This window comes from Halichoerus grypus, chromosome 7, assembly GCF_964656455.1.
Source record: "Halichoerus grypus chromosome 7, mHalGry1.hap1.1, whole genome shotgun sequence".
Classification (NCBI taxonomy): domain Eukaryota; kingdom Metazoa; phylum Chordata; class Mammalia; order Carnivora; family Phocidae; genus Halichoerus; species Halichoerus grypus.
Window position 1 is genome coordinate 138,455,181 of NC_135718.1, and position 23,865 is coordinate 138,479,045.

Here is a 23,865-nt window from a genome sequence, read left to right on the forward strand (position 1 = left end):
TATTTTGGCTAATAAAATTGAAAATACTGACTCTTTGATTCATTCTACTCTGTGGAGCATATTATTAATTTAAAAAATTGTATCTCTACAATGCTGTTTTCTTCAAATCAGAAAAAAATGTGCAAAATGAAATATATTTCCTTTTTTTCTTTTCTGCTGTATATATATTTGTGTAAATATGTATATACTATGTCTGTGTATGTGTGTAAATGTTCAGCCCATATATTTTTATAGGTAGTCATTTTTGCCTTCATACATGAAGGCAGTAGTTGTGGTATCAACAACAAAAAAGTCGTAGTAATAATACAATCTACTTTTTAAAATATGGATTAAAAGGTGCATATTGTTAAAGTCACACATTTTTACAGAAGTTTCATAAATACAAAAACAGCATTAATATAGGTGCAATGGATAATTTTTCTAGCTTTAAAAAACAGTTGTCTGAGATTTAATTTGGTGCTTTATTTGAGGTTCTCTTATTAGTCCATTCTTATAACCAATCTTTATTAAAATGATACTCCAAACAAGCCTAAATAAACATTGTACTACCCTATAATCACTAGAGAAAATATTTGAGAAATACAATATTCCTTTATAATTTAAGGTGTCTCATAAACACACAGTTACTTGTATCTCTTCCTGCCATTGAAATCTCAATGGCTGTTGATTAAAATTGCATAATATTTAATTTAAAGTTAGTTTTATATAGCCAATGTGATGTTCTGAATTTTGGCACAAAGGGGTAAGGTGGGTAGCTAACGTAGATAATCAATTTAATTCAATTTTCCCATCTGCACAATTTATTTGCTCATTTCATTGCAAAGTTTCATATAAATATAGACAATTGTTATAATTAATTTAATATAAGTTCATGTTAAGATCACTTGAATATTTTATCTATATTCATCCAAAATATACATATGAGGTATCTTGCCAGATCACTTTGCTTCAAAACACAGTAAATTTTCATAATTGCAAAGTTATTGGGTAAATGGAAGACAGATTAGAATTATATTTTGTAGACAAAGCATTAATATCATACATAAGTATATTCTGTAGTTTTAGTAAAAAACACTTTTTTAAATACCTGAGCTGAAATATGATAATTATTGCTAAAACTACACATGTCAAAATAACACATTTATGTGCTCCCTTCGGCAGCACATATGCCAAAATTGGAGATTAGCATGGCCCCTGCACAAGGATGACGTGCAAATTCATGAAGTGTTCCATATTTTGTGCAGTTCCCCAGTGAACCCTTTACAGATTAACCTGGAAAAAGCAATATGATTAAAAGCACAATGTGAGACACTGAATCATGAAATTGCAATATTTAACTAGAAAAATATTTCTGTAAAGTAAACTATGACATGTAAATGAAGCTGAGTTACACCTGAAAAGAAAATAGAACATTTACGTTTTTAGGAACTGTAAATAGAATATTTATATATAAGTTGGGAAATATTATACAACACTTGATTTTTTTTTCCCTTAAGTCTTGGAATGTGTCTTTGTCCAATTTGGATAAATTTGTTCTCTGAAGTTTTCAAATTAAATGTGCAGTGTCTAAAAATCTTGTTTGGTTCTACTAGAGAGAAATTTTATGCTTATGTTAGGGAAAGCTTGTAATTGTGCTTCCCAACTCATTGTTTAGTAAATACATTGATTTGTCAAATGCGGTATCATGATTTTTAAAAAAAAATGAATGAAAAATTTACTATGGCAAAAATACAATATTTGGTTAGAAATAAATGAATGCCAATGTTTTCTTTCTACCTTGTGTTCAAGATGTGGTTGACTGAATTATTGATCCTGATTTTTCACTCCACAGTAGGTATTATACATCTAAATGCTTGCCATGGCCTCATGATGGAAGATTGCATTTCATTACCTCTTGACTTTGGGCTTGACCAGATTATTTGTTTTGGTCCATTTAATGTTGATGGGTGTGAAAGAAACAGAGGCTTCAAATGCACTCATGTGTTTGAATTGCATTCTTGAACTCTTCCATTATGAGAAGATTGTCTTTTCAGTCTTATCTAAATATTTTTTCTCTTATTAACATAATGAAGGTATCTTCCAATATTATATTATCAAAACTTTGTCTTGTTATTTCATGTTTAGTTATTCAACTCAGAATTTATTTTTTGTTTGGGGATAAAGTAAAAAAAAAAAAAAAACAACTTATTTTCCTTTTTTAATGTGGTTACACTGATAACAGTGTCACTTATTGAAAAGTTTATCTTGTCCATATTTCTTTGCAATGCCCGTTCATCTTCCTGTCACACTACTATGTCAGTGGGTCTATTTCTGGATTCTGTATTCTGTTTCATTAATATACATTCTATCCATACTGTACTGGTTATCCTTTTTCCTTTGAATTACCTTGGCACTTTTCTCAAAAATCATACTGCAACATGAAACATACTAAAAAATAGATCCTTTTTTTATCTTCAAGTGACCCTTAACTATTCTTAGCTCTTTCTATTGCCTAATATATTTTACAATCAGTTTCTCAATCCCAGAAAAATATTCCTTTGAAATCCTTTTCTAAAATAGCTGTACCAATTTATATCCTCATCAGTGATGAGTTTCTGATACCCCACATCCTCAACAAAATACATCCATCTATCTATGTGCAGTAGTATAATAATGAACAAAAGTGATGAGAATGAACATCTAGCCGTGTTTCTGATTTTGAACTTTTAATATGAATGTAGTGGTATTTTTATTTTTATGTTTTTTTAAAGGTTTTATTTATTTATTTGACAGAGAGACAGCGAGAGAGGGAACACAATCAGGGGAAGTGGGAGAGGGAGAAGCAGGCCTCCCGCTGAGAGGAGAGCCCAATGTGAGGCTCGATCCCGGGACCCTGGGATCATGACCCGAGCCGAAGGCAGACGCCCAACCACTGAACCACCCAGGCGCCCCTGTAGTGGTATTTTTTAAAAGGTACCTTGTATCCACAAACATGCCCTTCTATATTTTATTTCTAGTTTTGCCAAATGTTCTCAGTGCTTCATTGTATGTTATCTTTAATTGTAGTAATTACTTCTTTGTGTATCTATCAAGATGGGCATTTGTTTTTAATCTGTATATATGGGAGATTATATAAACTGCTTTTTAAGCCTTAACACATACTTATATTCTAAGATACATCCAAGTTGGTAATGATTTATCTCTGTTATATATTGCTGGACTTGATTTGCTAATATTTTATTTTATATCTATCAATTTACATATATATTCTTTTATTCATGAATATTTGGGTTTGTGGTTGCCTTTTCTTATAATATTTTTGTCTGACTTTGATATCAACATTTTATTAGTCTCATTAAAATAAATTAGGGTGAGTTGTTTCTCTCTAGGTATAGTTACTTCTCTTCCAATTCTAATAGTATATTGTGTAGAATTAAGGAATTATATTGAGCAACAGTGATATCTATTTTCTAGAGAATTAGCACATTTGGAAAATAGAACGTATAGGCAGGCCAATTTTATCACTTTAGTATATCTATAGTAGCCCATAAAGGTAGAGTTGAGCTCAGGAATCTCTACATATTTTATATCATTTAGGAGGTCAGTATTATCACGCAACCAATCACAATGACAATAAAATATGTTGGAGATGAAATTTAACTCCTCATATACAATTTTTTGTTCACTTATAAAATAAGAATTATTCACTGAGTTTATTATTCACTGTTTTGTTGTTGTGTTTTGGGGTACTTTTACTTACATGTACAAATAATACAGATATCTTGTACAAGCCTATCATAGTTAAAATATACACTATTAATTATTTTGATTGTTTAATTTCTAGAATGTGACAAAGGACAAGACTGAATTATGAAAGATAAATCAACTGATTGTGCTAGCTAGTATTTGGTATTAATTATTTGAAATATTTTTAATGATTTTATTGTTAAAAGGAGTAACTAATTTGAGTTAATAGAGCATCGTTTGAATTAACTTGGAAAAAGGCATGGGATAGTGTTCAGATGAAATGTAAAGTTCACTTTTGTGTAATATCCAAAAGTATTTATACAACTGAAGTCATACTCTCAAAACAATTGAAATATACACGTGTTTTTGATTATAGATAGATCTGTTGTGACTCTAATTCTGTAAATCCTACACAGTTAAATAATCCGGCAAATTAGCACAGCTACATGATGATAAGCAATTGCTTCCTATGAATTTTACCCTATCAAAATCTGTTTGAGCTAATTTATTAAATTAGTCATTGTTTTGATTCCATATACACAAAGATATCATTCAGTTAATCAAAGTAAGCATTTGAGATATTTCCTTTCTCTTTAAACTCTAATTTTCAACTTCATTACATTTGAAACAAAGATAATTATTACAATTTGGAAACCAACTTGTGTATGTAATATACATACATTTGAATACAATGATACAGTAAAAGTTCATTTGCATGTATAATAATTCAGAATATGTTGATTTTAATTCCTTCTAAAAATTATCATATCTCTTCCCCTGGAATATTTTATGCAGTGAAAAATCCCCAGTCAAGATAACAAAGATGATTAGGGTGAAAAGAATGATATTTTGTGAAACAACTTATTAAGAAATTTTTTTCTGGAAAGACAACAGGATATAGATGATTTTATGCCATAGAAAGGAAACAACAGACCTCGATACACTTCTTTACACTGTGGAGGCAGGAATTATTTCCAAGAATATCTGTGTGCCATACAAACTATAGGAGTGGAAATAAACCAGGCAAGAGAAGAGGGCAATAAATTTGTATATTGTGACAGAGTAGCCATTTAAGTTGAGAAGTAAGGGATTGCCTGCTGTTGGGAGTTTGTCTTTGAAATGACTGGCACAATTCTGATAAAAACAGTCAGAGGTTATTAACAGGCTTAAAATATTGTAGGTGCTAGAAAGAATAAGTGGATTCTTAACTAGGAAATTAACCTAAAAAATGCTTAAAAATAATTATGGGAACAAATCAGGTAAATCATATAAAAAGTACTGTCGCTGGACCTAAGTGAGTAGTTCACTGCAATAGTTTAAATATTTAGACATGTAAAACTGAATTGCCTTAGAGGCTGAAGAAGTAGAAATGAATATATAGATCTACAAATCTTTTAGGTAAAATAATGATATCAGAATTGGTAGGTAAACTGTGTAGGGACTGATAACTACCTTACCTTTAGGAAATACTCCTAAGGAAAAATTTTTAAGGAGAAAATTATAATTTGTTTTGTTATCTGTATTAATTTTAGAATGATATATTTTTAGATAAAGGGCTAGCACAAAAATGCTAGTCTTTGTTTAAAGATAGCTTTCACCTTAAACCAGAAATGTCTTCTTTTGTTGAAGATATGAGTTATAAGTAACTGTCCATCTCTAAGAAAAAGGATTCCAATTTGGGACTGTTAGTCCTGGAACAGTGGTAGTGGTATTAACAAGCATAGGTACATTCCTTATCACAAAACAAGAAATATGAGGCTGTATGAAGATAAAATAGGTCAGACAACATACATTATTAGTGCTGCTTGTAGTCATAAATAGTAACAAGAAAAGTTCCACAAGAAAATAGAATTGATTTAAATGTGATAGCAGTAACTAGACATAGTACATAGCTACGTGGTATTACCTATAGATTGCTTTTTTTCCAGCATGAAACATTAGTATATCAACATAAATCATATGGTGAGAGCCTTAATTTCGTTTCAGAATTAATGCTATACGAAAGTGTAGAACATGCTTTCTTGTTGCAAAAGACAAACTGCAATTAAAATTCTACATTGATGCTCAGAGTGTCACGGAGGCCAAGTAGAGTTCTACCCTGTTGGCACAAGCTGTGTGATATGATTTTGTTCCTTACTCTGAACTGTAAGCCTTGCTTTTATTTCCGCAGTGATGGCTCTACTCCAATTACTGGGAAGTAAATAGATTCTGCATTATAATTGCATAAATCTGTAAAACAGAACATTGGTAATCCTTCAACTAAGGAACTGACATTTTGAGGAGAAAAATAGGTTTTGACACGGTAGGAAAGAATAAAGAATTGCAGACAAATAAAAGCAAAAACAATGTCACATCCTAATGGGTGAAGTGGTGGTTACTACGACAGTAGTCCTTTCCACTGTTCATCTCCTAATACTACTGTATAGAATTGATTCTCACAGGGAAAGGAGCTTTCTGAAGTGTCTTAAAGAATCAGATACACTCAGCTAACAGAGTAGTCTAATGTTGGAGAAACAACGGGATGAAAAATAAGACTCAAATTAAGACAGGCCAAATACTGAAAAGCAGAGATGTGGAGGTTGTTTTGTGGAAGGTGCAATCTGTACAAGAGTGAAGAGAGATAAATATTTGAAAAGATTTTCATTAAGTGGGAAGAACGTGCATCTAATTACTATACAATTAGAGGGAATTGCATTTTATTTGCTGTAAAGTTCAGAGATGTTAAGTGTTTTTCCAGCCCTAACACATGTAGTTAATTGTGGTTCCGTGCCTTCACTGCCTGGCTGATACAACTCCTACGTGTGTCCTAGATCAGGATCATCCTTTTTGAGTGGTCTCACTACTTATTCTGGCCAAAATTCCTATGTATAAAATGTTTTATGACTTAACTTTGTATCTGAACAAATAACATCTATTTATCAGTGAATCTTTAATAAAATTTGAAAAAAAAAAAGATATTTTTTCTATTAGTTTATACTTCTTAGCTGTAAAGCAACAATTTTTTTTTTAAATTTGACCTTTATTTCTATTTCCTTGACAAATTCACTTTTCTGAAATAAGAAATGGAGAAACATGGCAAGAAAACCATTATTATTCTTATGCAAAATATTAAAATAATTTTTATAATAATATAAAGGAGGTGTCCAATAGAAATTACATAGCTCAAAGTTTAGTATTCCTTAAGGTATTCACTTCAAAAGTGTATATGCCTATTTAAATAATACTACTCTGTTCAAAATAGTTTTGAAATTTGCCTTCTACAACTGCTTTTAGAAATATTTTACATTATTTTTAAACAAAATATTATTATGCAGCTTGATTATCCATCTTTCTCGACAAACTTACTTCTAAACAAGATTTGAAAATTGCCCCAAAATCAAAATAATATTTTTCCATAATTAAAATAATTACTAACAATAGATTTAAAATTCTAGAAGAATTGTTTTGAGAAATTACAAGTATAGTTTTAATACATGACATTGCCCTAATAACTCCAGGGTGTTTTGTAGGATTTGGTAGGATTATACTGGTTAGGGATATTCATTTTAAGATGAATGGCAAAATACTACTTCATATAAACATCTCTACTGATGCTTAGTGGAAAATCTATAAAAGAGGATCACATGTCAAATAAATAGAGTAGTGTGTGTGTGTGTGTGTGTGTGTGTGTATCCAGAGATTTTTCTGTATTTGTGCATTACTATAGATTTTTTTTTTCAGCATAGTTATATTTAGAGTCTGTTTATTTAGGAATTCATTTAACAAATGCATCAGATGCACCACCAAACTTGAAGGAAACTATAATTCAATTAATAATTCAAAAATACTGAAAACATTTCACAGTTGATTCAACTCTTCCTCTTCCAAAATGTCAAAGAATTTAAATTTTCTACAACCTAGGAGAAGGGTTATGGAAATAAGAGCAAAGGCAGTATTGGTAAAATCTTGTTTTTCCAGATAGATAAATAACAAAGTAGAAAACAAATATATATGTTTTAAAGTCCTCTTTTCTTAAATGTTTGCCTCAATTTCATAATTATTGCAACTCTTAAATTCACTTTATATAAATATGACGTGAACTCATTGATAAATAAACATGTATTGAGAAACTGTTCAAAAAATATAAGATAAAACATTTTGATATGTTACCAAGAAGAATAATTGCTTTATAACTGGAATTTTGTTGTGTTCTGTTCATCTAAAAATATTTAACCATATTGTAAAAATTCAAATTGCTTTTATGCAATAGGCTACAAATGCTAATTTGGAAAATAGACACAGTTTAGTGTTAAATAAAACTATTTTGAGAATGTAGAGAAAAAGCCCAGGGGAATTAGAAGCACAGAGAAGAGACAGATTGTTTAAGGCAGTGAACTGCGTAACTCCTCATTAATTAGGTAAAAGCATGACACTGTGAACTAGATTATACTATTGAGAACTAATGCCTCAAAATTGTGTGCTCCCATACTCAGACTGGACACTAAGAATCTAAATCACACCTTAGTGTTCACATTAACATAAGTTTGCTATTCTGCTATTATTAGTAGTATTTATTTACTCTTCCAGGACTGCTCTGCCCCACTAATGTTTGCATGATTCATTATAGATACTCCTGGAAAACCATCAACTTTTTATTGGAAAACTTCAACAAACAATTTACACACTAAGATTATTTGAATACTTTTCTCAAAATTCTCTCCCATCTGTTTACAGCAATTCTGGACGGCTGTATATGATTCTGACTCAGTCCTTATCAAGCCCTCACATTTAAATACTGCTTTAAACCAAACTTACAATTCTTAATAAATTATGACCCCCTCCTACTCCCTGGAACATGTAGATACATCCAAAACTTTGTAAGGTGGTCTTTTCCCTTAATCAATAATTCTCAGCTTCATCTTATCAAATGCAAAAAAACTGTTAGCACTAATAAATGAATTCAATAAAGTTGCAGAGCACAAAATCAACATACAAAAATCAGTTGCTCTCTATACACTAATAATGTACTATCTGAAAAGAAAATAGGAAAACAATATATTTACATAGCATCAAAAAGAAAATATTTAGGATAAAGTTAGCTAAGGTACAAAAGACTTGTAGACTAAAAACTATAAAATGCTTGTAAAAGAAATTAATAAACAAATCAATGGGAAGGTATCTTGTGTTCATAGATTGGAAGATTTAATATATTGTTAAAATGTCCAGTCTGTACAAAATGAAGTACAGATTCAATGAAGTGTCTATCAATATCTCACTTGCATTTCTTACAGAAATATAAAAAATAATTCTAAAATCTATATGGAACCACAAAAATCCCTGAATAGCCAAAACAATCTTGAACAAGAACAATGTTGGAGGCATCACACTTGTAAATTAAAATATATATTACAAAGCTATAGCAGTTAAAACAGTATGGTATTAGCATAAAGACACACTTAAGGACATATAGAACAGAATAGAGGCCAGAAATAAATGCCTGAAAATATAGTCAACTGACAACTGACAAGAGTGCCAAGAATACAAGTAGGTAAAGCATGTTTGTCCAACAAACGGTGATGGGAAAATTGGATGTCCACAAGCAAAAGAATGAACTTTAACCCTTACAACACACACACAAATCAACTTAAAATGGATTAAACATAAGACCTGAAACTATAAAGCTACTAGAAGACAACATAGGGAAACAGTATTAGCATTGGTATTAGCAATGATTTGGGGGTATAACACAAAAACACAGGAAACAAAAGCAGAATGAGACAAGTAGGACTTCATCAGACTGAAAATCTTCTATACAATAAAGAAGACAGTCAACAGAGTGAAAGCCTATGGAATGGGAGAATATATTTGCAAACCATCTCGGATGAGGGGTTAATATCCAAAATACATGGGGAACTCATAAAACCCAATAGCAAAAATAAATAAATAAATAATAAATAAAAATAATCCAATTTAAAAATTGGCAAAGAACTTGAATAAACATTTCTCAAAAGAAGATATACAAATGACTACCACATATATGAAAACATGCTCAACCTCACTAATCATTAATGCAAATAAAAATTACAATAAGATATCACCTTACATCTGTCAGTATGACTATTATAAAAAAGATAGATAATAAGTGCTAGAGAGGATGTGGAGAAAAGAGAACCTTTATACATTGTTAGTAGGAATGTAAATTAATGCAACCATTATGGAATATGGTATGGAGGTTTCTTTAATAATTAAAAATAGAACTGTTATATAATCCAGAATCCCACTTCCAGGTATATATTCCAAAGAAATAAAATCAGGATCTTGAAGAGATAGGTGTAATCTCCTATTTATTGCAGCATTATTCACAATAACCAAGACATTAAAAAAACCAAAATGTCTGATGATGGATGACTGTATAAAGAAAATATGATATACAATGAAACATATATTATTTCATTATAAAGAAGGAATACCTGACATTTGTGACAATATTGATGAACCTGGAGGACATTATGCTAAGTGAAATAAGCCAGGCACATAAAGACAAATAGTGAATGATCTCATTTACATATGTGGAATCTAAAATAGTCTCATAGAAGCGGAGGGTAGAATGGCTGTTACCAGGGACTGGAGGGATGAGGAAATAGAGAAATACTGATCAAAGGATACAAAGTCTCAGTTATGAATGATTATGATGAATAATTTCTGGAAATGTAAATAGGGCATGGTGACTATAGTTAACAACTGTGTATTGCACACTAGTAATTTCCTGAGAGGGTAGATCTTAAGTGCCCTCACCACACACAGAAGAAGAAAAAGAAGAAGAAAGAAGAAGAAGAAGAAGTAGTAGTAGTAGAAGAAGAAGAAGAAGAAGAAGAAGAAGGCAGAGGAGAAGAAGAAAAGGAGGAAGGAAGGAAGGAAGGAAGGAAGGAAGGAAGGAAGGAAGGAAAGAAGGAAGGAAGGAAGGAAAGAGGGGAGGGGAGAAAAAAGGAAGAAGAAAAAGAAAGAAAGAGTATGAAAGAAAGAAAGAAAGAAGAAAGAAAGAGGAAGACGAAAATGGTAACTAAGTGAAGTGATGTGTATATTAATTATCTTGATTGTGGCCCTTGTGATTCATGTTCTAAGATTTTAAATTTTAAGTAAATGATTTTTAAGCCCACATTTCCTTTAGATAAATGATTATTGTGCATGTTTATATTTCCTCCTATTTTTGAATACTCATAGGGTATGTATTTTAATATTTAAGAAGATGTAATATTAAATTATACTTCTCAACTAGAGATGATGTTGCCGTACAGGGAATTTTGACAATATCTGAAGTTATTTTGGGCTGTCACAACTACAGGACTGCTACTGGCATGTAATGGGTTAAGGTCAGTGGTGTTACTAAACATCCTACAATGAACAAGGCAGCTTAGTGCTAAAAACAAACCAACAAAGAACTTATCTGGACCAAAATGTCAACAGTGCACAAGTTGAAAAATTTATTGTCTGGTTTTGAAATATATAGTTTTTGGTTTTTTTTAAGTTTTTATTTTAATTCTAGTTGATTAACATACAGTGTTATATTAGTTTCAGGTGTACAATGCAATGATTCAACAATTCCATTTTTTAAAGTTTTTATGGAACATACAGTTTCTCAGGCATGCTTTGTATTAAAATGCTTACTGTCTGCAATTTCCTTTTACATCAAAACCTATCGTCTTGGGTGAAGCATTTTAAGTTGCTCACAATATGAATAAAGTATTAGCTCACTTCTGAGAATAATCTGCACTGTTAATTGGATTTCTTTGACCAGCTTGTACTTTAATCATCTGCACATTTAATAACTGAATCAAAGGTTTGGCAATATTATGTCATGGAAAGGTGCTTCTAATTCCAGGTGACAAATCAGAAATAGTTTTATGTGCTATTTTTCTCCCATGTTGATATATTTTTATCTTGGATCATTACTTTCCACAACCAAAACACATTTTGGCTTTTTCATGCATCCCTAATGAAGACAATTAAAATACGTGATATACATTATATGGACAGGATCTCTTTTTAATTGTTCATTGTTTGCCTTCATAGTGATCAGTTATATTAAATGAGCCTTGACGTTAAAAAGCAGCTTGATGTTCTATTTTTAATTTATCATTTCAGGTGATAGTGACTGCTATTAAGGGTTCAATTCGGGAACTGAAAGACTGGTGGTATTCAGCAAGAGTATTATAAATCACAATATTTCAAGTAGCTCAGAGAAAATTTTCAAAATTAAAAGAGACTTCTTTGGTCTCAGAAAACATGACAACAAATCTAATAAGAACTTATACACTTCTCTTCTTCTAAAATGTATTCTAATATCCTTAAGATTTTATGTTCTCAAATAATGCAAGGGGCTGAAATACCTCCATTAAATAATCATTTAACCTAAATCAGAGTATAAGAAAAGTACAAGTAAAGTAATAAAGGCAACTGATACTGACTTCAGTGTTAACAAGGAGCAGTGGGGAATGTGGCAAATGAAGCAGGGAATGACAATCTAAAGCAGGGAGTCAATTGCTGCCATGTGGTGACAGATCTGAGTTTTCAAGAAAAACAAATTATCCAGATATCTACCAAAAAACCCTCTTGATTTTGTGTATTGACAATGATCCCGAAGACATTCAATTAAAACTATAAAGTCATACAAAACACAGCTGCTGTCTACATTTGGCTAATTAATTATTTTTTCTTTCTTCCTTTTGTTTTAATAGATTTCAAGACTGGTCCTCAAGATGAAGACAAGTACAAAATATTAAAATTAGTATTTATATCTTTATATAAGAACATGATTCAGCTTTACCAATATGATAATTTTATGTGTAAAGTTGGCTGGCCCACTGTGCCCAGATGTTTGGTCAGACATTATTCTGAAAGTTTCTGTGAGGGTTTTCTCAATGAGATTAATATTAAATTTGTGGATTTTGAGTAAAACAGATTGCCTTCCATAATGTGGGTAGGTCTCATACAAATCAACAAAAGTTGAAGACCTTAAGAGATTGAAAACTAATTTCCCCTGAGCAAGAAGGAATTCTGTCAGCAGGTGACCTTTAGGCTTGAACTGCATTATTGGTTCTTCCTTGGGTCTCCAGCAGATTTTGTACCTGCCAACCTCAATAATCTCATGAGCAATTCCTTAAAATAAATCTATCTCTATATAAATACATATTCTGTTGGTTCTGTTTCTCTGGAGAGCCTTGGCTAATACATCATTTTTTTTAAGAATTTATTTTTAAGTAATCTCTACACCCAATGTGGGGCTTGAACTCAAAACCCGGAGATTAAGAGTTACATGCTCTATCAGCTGAGCCAGCCAGGCATCCCTATGCTAATTTAAATAGAAGCACTGACACTGATGCCCTCACTTTACCTATTAGTCATAGAAAGGTATATAATTCATTGTATTTGATTTAGCCAGATATTTGTGTACATGTTGCATAATAAACAATCAGAAAATTTCAGTAGCTTCCAACGACACACATTTATTTCTTGCTCATGCGTCTGTGGGTTAACAATGTTTACTTTATTTATAATTCATTATGAGACCCAGACAAAAAAATCAGTTCCTTGAGATATGTCCTTCACACAGAAGTTACGGAAGATGCAAGAGGACAAGTAGAATCATGCTAACATATTGAAAATGTCTGATCAGGTAAAATGTTAGTCATTATCACATTCCACTGGCAAAGCAAGTCAAAGGGCCAAAGTGATATGAAGGAAAAAAAAAAAAGTGATATGAATGAAGAAGAAAGAATTTTTGAGAAAAAAAATATAATCTACTAAAGTCGTATAAGAAAGAACACTTTAGGTAGAGTTGAGAAGTAAACTCATTGGTCTCTTTACCTTTAGTAAAAAGTTGTGGACTACAGTTAGACTTTAATACTGATTATAGTAGCTAATTTTATTAACACTCACAAAGTAGAATAGTTGTGCAAAAGCTCAATGTAAGAAATCTCATAATGAACACACCGGGTAAAAAAAAGGAAGTGTCAGGGTTGACATGTTTCATATTTGTGCATTTCATCACCAAAGGCTAATGTTAACATAAGAAAAAGATTATTCTAAATTTAGCCAAAAATGTCATTTAAAATAATTCTTTGAAACATGAATTCAATCCATTAAAATTAGTATCTATCATAAAGTGGATATTATACTTTGAATAATTAATGAATGTTAGAAAGCAAGTGTGTTAGAGACATTAAAAATGTAGTTTATAGGGTGCCTGGGTGGCTCAGTCAGTTAAGTGTCTGCCTTCAGCTCAGGTCATGATCCCAGTGTTCTGGGATCTAGTCCTGCATTGGGCTCTCTGCTCAGCGGGGAGTCTGCTTCTCCCTCTACCCCTCCCCCTGCTCATGATCGTCCTCTCTCTCATGCTCTCTCTCTCAAATAAATAAAATCTTTGGAAAAAATGTAGTTTATATTATTTTACACTAATCTTTAAAGGACAGAACACAAAAATAAATCATAGAATGAATTTTGAAGCCACAATGAAAATCAACACTTATTAGATGTTATTAGAAATTAGAAAAGTTACTTAACCTCTTTGCTTCACTGATTTCTTTTGTTAAATGAAGATTGCAATAGATCACGACAGAGATAAAAAGAAAAAATAAATGAGGTAAAATATATAAAAATATGCAAAATACTTAGTGTTGGTTATAGATGATCTACACAAGTATTCTTGTACATTTATTTGTGCTTTTTTCCTACTTCATATAGGTAAAATATTGATATAAATGAAATACATTTTCAAACAACTAGAAAAAGCTAAAAACTGCATTCTTGCTTTATTCCATTATTTATAAAAATATATTTACTCCCGAGTTATAATTGAAATTAATAAATTATTAATAAGAAATTTACTAGTACTCCTGTCAGTTATCAGAATTTTATTCAAAAATAGTGCATAAACATATTCAAAGAGTAGGATTGACCTGTTTTATTTTCTCTACTGAAAAATGTTGTAAATATTATAGAGTTCTTAGAAATTTTGCAATTTGAAGGTTTGAAGTTAATACAAATAGTTCAATTATAAAAGTACCCACTCCAATGCTGTCAATTGAAAATTGAGAAGAGGGGCACCTGGGTGGCTCAGTGAGTTAAGCATCCAACTCTTGATTTTGGCTCAGGTCATGATCTCAGGGTCATGAGATAGAGTCCCATGTTGGGCTCTGCACTCAGCATGGAGTCTGCTTGAGATTCTCTCCTTCTCCCTCTCCCCTTCCCCCTGCTTGCACACACACACACACACACTTTCTTTTAAATAAATAAATAAATAAATAAATAAATAAATAAATAAATAAAAATAAAATCTGAAAAAAAGAAAGAAAATTGAGAAGAATGCAAAGGCATTCCAATAGAGACTACATCGTCTATTTGATAAATAATGATCAAACAATTGGATGTCCACATGTAAAAAAGGAGCCCAGATCCAAACCTTAAATCTCTCACAGAATTAACTAGAAAAGATCATATACCTAAATGTAAAATTGAAAATCCTAAAATTTCTAAAAGAAAACATAAAAGAAAGTCTATGTGACCTTGGATTTGGTGAAGAGTTTTTAGATATAAGACCAAAAGCATAATGTATAAAAGAAAAAATTAATGAATTGAACTTTATTAAAATTAAAAACTGCTGCTCTGTGAAAGACACTACTGAGTGAATAAAAACAGAAATCAAAGACTGAGAGAATGTATTTGTATAACATATCTTATAAAAAACTTTTATCCAAATTATATAAAGAAATTTTACAACTCAATAATATGAACATTTACAACAAAATTTAAAAATGGGCAAAATATCTGAATAAACTCCCATTCAAAACAGATAGCAAATAGGCCTATGGTATGTTCAATACTATTTGTCATCAGGGAATTAAAAATTAAAATAATGAGATACGTACACCTATGAAAAAGGCTAAGATATACATAAATACATAATACATGCATGCATATATGCATAGTAAAAAAACAAATCAAAAAATTCAAAACTGACAAATACCAATGCTAGTGAAGATATGAAGCAACAAAAACTCATCATTGCTGGTAGGAATGCAAAATAGTATAGCTACTTTGGAAGATAGGCAGTTACCTAAAAAGTTCAATGTTTCTCTATTTATAATGGCGCAATATATTATAATTGGTGAATTATAATAGATAATTTACTTATACATTCAAGATATATTTGAGTGTTTTTCTATTTTGTAAGTATATTAAAGAACAGGCACAAAACAGTGTCACATTGGACAAAATTTTCCCTTCATATTTCATAGCAAAATATGGATTAATGAACCCATAATCAAAAGAAAGTGTGTGCCAAAATGTAAAAGTTTTCTTACTTTGCCTAAAATTTTATCCATCTCTCCTACCCGCAAATGTTATTTTTGCTTTTTATTAAATCAGTTAAAACATTTCCCTCCAAAGTTTTAATGTAAGGAACTAATAATGCATTTATTATATATACACTCTGGTGTAATATACCCAAATAATGTTGACAGAGGTATAGTATTTGAAAACAATATTGAATGGCATTCATGTATTACAAAAAGTTTGTCAGATCACAGTTGCAATTAATGAGCTATTGTAAGTGTAGATTTAATTTGCTGAAGCAAGAATTCCACATCATATACTTGTAAATTGACCATCTTTAAGTTACATAATTATTTCATGTTCTTTCTAAGTCATTCCCACTGATCTCATTTTTTTCTGATAAAAATTTTTTAAAAAGTCGATATGTAGGGTGACTTTAATAGTTTGGTCACAATAGGTAAATAGGATGACAAAGTTAGTCCCAGCTTCAGGATGATGTTTACCCCTTAAACGTACTTTAATTTTAGCAAGCAAATTGGGACATTGGACAATAACTCTTTTTGCAACTCGAATTTCACTTTTTTTAAACTAGGTCATCTCTTTTCAATCAATGATAAACAGAATTTCTTATAATTCTCTTCTTAATTAATTCTTCTTTCTTAAAGAGACTGGGTCACTGTAACAGTATCTTTTCTCATTATTTTTTCTTGCATTTTATTTTACATCAGCTGAGATTTTGTAGTCAGCTATACTCACAGATTGAGAATTGAAATTCAGAATATTAATTTTAATCTCTAAAAAACAAAACAACCACAATATAACAAAGAGAGAACCACAATATAACAAAGTCAGACAAAAAAATTGAAATAATGCATTTTCCAGAATTACATTTGCATAAACTTTGTATTATGTAAAATTATATTTCTGGTAGTGAAGAAAGTTGAAATACTATGTTTCGGGGCTATTTAATGTGGCAATTGGTATAAAGGAAAAACTGTAAGTTAGACTTACTTGAAAAGATAGTGCTACAAGGCATTCTAAATTGGTACTCCATGTAAACTGGCACACATTCCTTTTTCATAAAATATAAAGCCACAAAAAATTCCCATAGTCTCTGATGCTATTTTCTATGGGTAAAAAAGAAAACAGCTTATGTCTTAGAAGGAAATTTCTGAGTGTTAAATTGTTCTGATACATCTAATGTTGTTGAATCACTACTCTGTTCACATACTGAAATGTTGAAAAATATAATTATTTATGAGGTATACCACATAAGGTATTTTAGTAGAAGAAACACCTCATGAAGGCTTCAAAGAAATGGATAAGCATTGGCAAGTTTATTTCTAAAGAGAAATTTTTGGAGTATGACATCCAAAGTCTAAATATATATACACACACACACATATATATACATATTTAAAATTATATGGTAAATGGTAGTTTAATATTGTTCATAACATTGTTACAAACAAAAATGAATGCATTACTCCATTTTCCTCTTGTTTTGTTTGACTTATGCAGACATTAAAAGAATAATTAGTTCCTCAACACAGTCAAAAATGACTAAATGAACTTCTCTTGCAAATACAACTACCCTTTCCATTTGGTTGTATTCTGTGGGTAACAGGATTGAGATATCTAACACTATTAAGTTGGAAACAACAAATGAATTAACTATTTAAATCATTATGCTGAGTGTAAAGTTGAAAAAAGTGAGGGATGGAGAAAGTTGGAATCAAGAACACAGCAACCGATAGCAATATATCTTATAAAAGATCATAGTCATTAGGAGAAAACTTTATTGCAAGAGGATATGGAAAAGATCGCATGTATTGAAAATATATATTGTAATCTATAATTAATCTATATTATATATGTATATATATAATGTTTTTACAGTGATTTGATTTTTCCTTCCCTGTTTTGTTTTATTTAATGTAAGTATTGGGTTCTGAGAAGACAGCATGAGCAGTGTTTGTATTTCATACATGCTGAATATACCTCTGTATCAATACATAATAGCATAGTACTCCACCACAGAACTAGAACACATACAAAATATCACAATCATTTTTCACATTATCTTATTTCTAGAGCGGTAATAATTTTATCTGATTTTTGTAAATCTCTTAAGTGTTCCAACAATCTTATGAAAAGATAACTGTCATTTCATAATATCCGTTAATGCATGATCTGGAGGTAAACCAATTAATTCATGTCAGGTCAAAGAACCAATTTTTATTGCAAAGTTTTCCAACACTGAGCAAGTTTTAATTTCAGTCGTTAGTTCAGTGGCTGTCCAAGTTCATGACTTTCACACATATTTAATGCTTTAAACTGAATGTATTTTTTAGAAATGATATACACATTAACTTTCACATGACCAACATTGCCTAACTCATTATTCTGTCATTATGATATATGCACCATGAATCTCAGTCTTATTGGATGTTTCTTTTTTCCTAATCAGAATCTCATAATAATTAATATGGTATCTAGATGTTTCATTTGCATGAAGATGAGGATTGAATCCATGCAGTTAATCTTATTCCTTGGGATATGTGGTTAATTTATCATTTTAGCACACATATACAAACTTTTTTAAATTGGTAATTGTGATGATTGGTCTATTGATTAGACTTTTTGTTAAATGTATTAATATTTTCTAGTTAATTTTATTCACACACTGACCCACCACACCCCTCCACGCTCACATATGCATTATAAACTATCTGCCAAAAATATGTAATCACCTTTCTTATCACTATCCACAAATACTAAACCTAAGGTATCATATTTACTCTTATTGTTATGAAATTACCATTTGATACTTTTATGTTACCTTTGAACATTTGTGTATCATTCTGAGTCAAGAGACTTAACAAAACCATTTTCACTAGATATAACTACTACCACTACTTCTACTAATAATAAATAATAATATTACATCCATGCAATCATAAATTGCATCCATTCTCATCACCATAATAGAATTTGTGACACAGATAGATATTTCAGACACATCCTGCTAAAAATGTGGACTCAGTACAATGTCATGGATCTTGGTTCCTTTTAGTGGGGGCTTCTTTAGAGAATAAATTTGAGATAGTGTTAATAAAAGTGTCTGGTGGACTCAAAGTGTTTTCAGTGGTGCTTGTAGACTGCTTTTAGAAAAAGAACAGGAAAAATGTTTTTAAAGTCTCAATTTATGTTAGTTACTTATTTGATTGATTACTACATTATAAAATATTTTCCTTTGAGGAAACCAATAATATACATTAATTAAAAAAAAAGATAAATCTCTTATTTATCAAAATATTTGCTAAAACTGATGAAAGAAATGAGTTGAAACCAATACTTATTTAATGAAAACAACAAAAGATAGGATTGAGATTTGCCACAAACTAAAGTAAGAGCCTGGGGCGCCTGGGTGGCTCAGTCGTTAAGCATCTGCCTTTGGCTCAGGTCATGATCCCAGGGTCCTGGGATCGAGTCCCGCATCAGGCTCCCTGCTCCACGGGAAGCCTGCTTCTCCCTCTCTCCCACTCCCCCTGCTTGTGTTCCTGCTCTTGCTATCTCTCTCTCTCTGTCAAATAAGTAAATAAAATCTTTAAAAAAAAAATAAAGTAAGAGCCTGTATGAACTGGTTCTATGTAGGAATATATAGTTGGTGGAGTTCTTTCATTATACTGCTACTGAGACTCCATTCACTTATTTTTATTTATTAATTTTCTACAATTTTGTTTCTTGAGTATATTACCAAGTGCACTGATTGGACCATCTCTTTCTCCATTTTCATTGCCTGAATAATAGTAACAATTTTAGTGGAACCAGAGATGAAAGTGGCATGGTGGCATGACTGAAATTATTATAGAGCTATCTGCTGCTCTAGATCCACCCCCTCTGACACCACTACCAGGCTATCATAGAACTGTGTAAAAAATAATGAAATTGTTATTATTTAACTAACTCTATTTTGTAGTATCTTTGCTATAGCTTTGCTAGATATAACATATAAAGTATTGGACATATAAAGAATTTTTTTTCCCAGTCACAACCAATAACTTTTTTGGACACCGCTCAGCTCTGGCCCTGGCAGGCCCAGCGCACTGGCCCCTGGGCCAGGCAGCCACAGCCAGAGGGTGGTTCCATCCAATGAATGTCAGAGCAAATGGTAATCCCACAACACAACACTATGTAAGACTACTATATAGTTGGGAGACGGAGGGCTGCTCCACAGACGTATGAAGAGATCAAATCTTTAAAATAATAAACATCCAGTGAGAAGAAAATGACAACTCTAATTCATCCTTATATACAGAGTACTCTAGGGCAGATGAGTGGGGGCGGCAGAACATATGAACATATGTTCTGAACATACTTGAAAATATATGTCAATGACTTGCTATTTGGTCATTGGACAACAAGAAAACAACGAATGAGGACATGAAGATTTATGATCTTTGTTATATCATTGCAAAAGTGTGATGTAAATTCCACCTGTAATAAATTGGAAAGCAAATTATAAGCCTATGGAAATTATAACTCTAGAGAAAGTAGGCAGAATGCAAGTTTGCAAGCATATTTGGAATGTAATAAAGTTCTCCTACAAAAGCAATGTTTTGCCTGCAACATGCAATAAAAATTTTGTGAAAGTACAAAATTTGAGGATTCAGTATCAGAAAAAAAGATTCAGTATCAGAAAAAAAAAGAGCTCTGCTGTTCAGTCTTTTGGAAGTGAATTGCATTATTTTTATTTATGCAAACAGTGGTTGCCAGCCCAGTTGCATAGATCAAAATAAGAGTTTTCAGATGGCATGAAATTATTACCACTGAATTCATGGTGAGAGAGAAAGCTGAGCAGAACATAAGCAATATTAAATATAGGAAGATATTCTATAAGTCTAAGAACTATGACCAGAAAAGTCTTTTGAGTGTGGTAACTTTTATAGAACTCATCGAAAACAAGAAATTTTCACTAAAAATAAAGTCATGCTAATTACCTAGGTATAGAACTCCTTGGCCAATGTTACCTGCACATAGCTATGGGTTATGTGTCTAAGACTGCAACTATGGGACTTAAGTGACAACTGTAATTACCTTTAGTGGATCTTGACCTTAGCACATTAGACATGTGATTATCTAACCTTTTCCTGTTCCTGTTGCACAGATGTGGTGATGACCTGTATTTGTTCAGGCAGATGACAACGCATTTCTTGGGGATGGTGACAGAAAAATAAAATGGAAGGAATACGGGTCACTGAATGATCTTATCATTTAAAAATGATATTTTATCAATTAAAAATGACTACCTGCCCTGAGATTACATATCTCTAGACTGTTACATGAGAAATATATATTTCTTGTCTGAACCATAGTATTTCATATTTCTTTTTAGTTGTCTGAAGAGGAGTATTTTAAGTCTCTTTTTAGAGTAGCTTAAACCAACTCATGTGGTTATTTGTTGCCTTTTTAAAAAATTGTTTTCTAGAGAGGTTGTATCAGTTTTCATGTCCACTACAATGACGGCCATTCTAATCCTCAATTTTCCTCAAACCTATGTCTTCAAAAACTTTATCAACTGTATAGGCAAAAGGAGCACACTGAGAATTTTTTGTGATAGTGAGGTTAAGTATTTTTTCTATGAGTTTTGTGGAAATTTTGTAATTTTGTAATTTGCATTTTTATGCCTTTTTCTCATTTTCTATTTCTAAGGGTTTTATAATTAATTAGTACCCAAGTGGTAAGATTTCTCTTTATCATGTATGTTGTAGTGAAAAGCCTGTTGTTTTTTTTTTTCTATTTTGTTGCTTTTTTTCTACCCTTTATGTTATCCTCTGACAATTTATGAGCTTATTGGCTACAGGGGAGGTTTGTTTTTGTTTTTGTTTTTTCCAATTATACTAATACTTTCTCTTTTAATTTTGGATATGTGCTTATCACAGGAAGACCTCATGTGATGGCAGATTGAACTGAGATATTCAGGACTCATTGTTAAGCCATTGTATTGTTACAGCAGAAAAGAAATCAATTAATTTACCTTAACTATCCTTCAGTCAAATTAAATACACCAATAACAGTATAGTAAGTTCATATTATCTTATTTAGTAAATTAATACGGTTGCTAAATAATTTTACATGAACTAATTAATTGGCTGCATTTTAATAAATTGTGGTTGTGAGTAATCAGCACCAAAAACAACAAAATTCATACAGAGATCAAAAGTAAATAAGACACAAGCAATTCATTCAAGATAGATTAATTTTTACCACTATGAAGTATAACTGATAAAAAAAAAAGTAAATAAAATCACTTATAAAACATTTTTGCTTCCTCGACAAAAACCAAAGTTTCAACAAATTTAAAAGGGATACATGAGTCAAATAATTATGGAGTATTGCTTTGATTTTCCTCAGCAAACATAATGTCAGTTAAGTTTATCATATGTATGATTCATCACATATAAAAAATACTTTTGTTTAAGCTAATTTTTAAATTAGTTATGTGAGTTGAGGATTTCCAAAAACATTTGGACAAATAAAAGAATAATCTTAGGATGATTGTTTTTGTATATCAATTAAATTATTTTTTATATAAGAATTTCCTTTATTTTTGAGATAAAATAGGTTTGTGTTACATATATTTTTGTAATGCTAATTTTGTTTGATTCTTTATTATGTTCCTTTATTACTTATGACATTTTAGTAGGATTATAAATCTTACAAAAGCATAATTATTAAATTAATGAATTATTCAACTAACACCTCTAAAATTCTTTAATAGACAAATTATTATTGAAATATGAGATAACCACATTGATAATGTAGTTTATTTTTAAGTCAGTTTTGTTTTGTTATTGCTTTTTGTTAGTACTATAACTTGGGAGGAAAGAAAAAGAAAAATGAAAGAGGAGGAGGAAGAAAAGCAGCAGAAATAGGAATATGAAATAGAAGAAGCCTAAGAAGATGAAAAGGATGAGAAGAATGAGATGAGAAAGAAAAAGAGGAAAAGAGAAGAAAAAAGGAGAAACAGAATGTGATGGAATTTCATAAACCTATAATGATTTTTTTTTTTTTCTCACTGGTGCATGAAATTTAAGAAAGTCCAAGAATATTGCAATTAAAAAAAAAAGATTTTAAAAATTATCCCTTAAATTTTGTTAAAAATTATATATGAAATTCTTACTGCAACAAAAGTTCTCTTGTCTTGGTTATTAATTTTCTCAATTCTTGCTTCAATGCTTCAGAAAATGGAATTTCTCACATCAAAAGATACAAACTTCCAGTTATAAAATAATTAAGTCTTGGGATGAATGTACAGTATAGTGAATATAGGTAGTAATATTCTATTGCATATTTGAAAGTTGCTAAGGGAGTGGATCTTAAAAGTCCTCTCACAAGAAAAAAAGAACTTTGTGACTATGTATAGTGACAGCTGTTAACTAGCTTACTGTGGTGATTATTTTGCAATATATAAAAATATTGAATCATTGTGTTGTATATCTGAAACTAATGTAATATGTCAATTATACCTCAATAAAAATAAAGGTAAATAAAAGAATAAGTGAAAACACATTTCAAAATTAACAAAAATGAATATAGCAAATCATATTATAGGTTGTTTAATGGACCTTGCATTATTATTTTAAAAAATTATTGGTGGATAGGTCCAAGATGGTGGAGGAGTAGGAGATCTTAGTTTTATCTAGTGCCAGGAATTCAGCTAAATAGCTATCAAAACATTCTGAACACCTACAAAATCAGTTGGAGATCTAAGAAAAGATTAGCTGCAACTCTACAAATAGAAAAGCGACCACTTTTTGCAACATA

At 30.9% G+C, this 23,865-nt stretch overlaps 1 pseudogene; it reads left to right on the forward strand.

Annotated features, from left to right (window-relative positions):
• Positions 1-1,145: 1,145 nt before the first annotated feature.
• LOC118526137 (U6 spliceosomal RNA) lies at positions 1,146-1,239 on the forward strand (annotated as a pseudogene).
• The last annotated feature ends 22,626 nt before the right edge of the window (positions 1,240-23,865 follow it).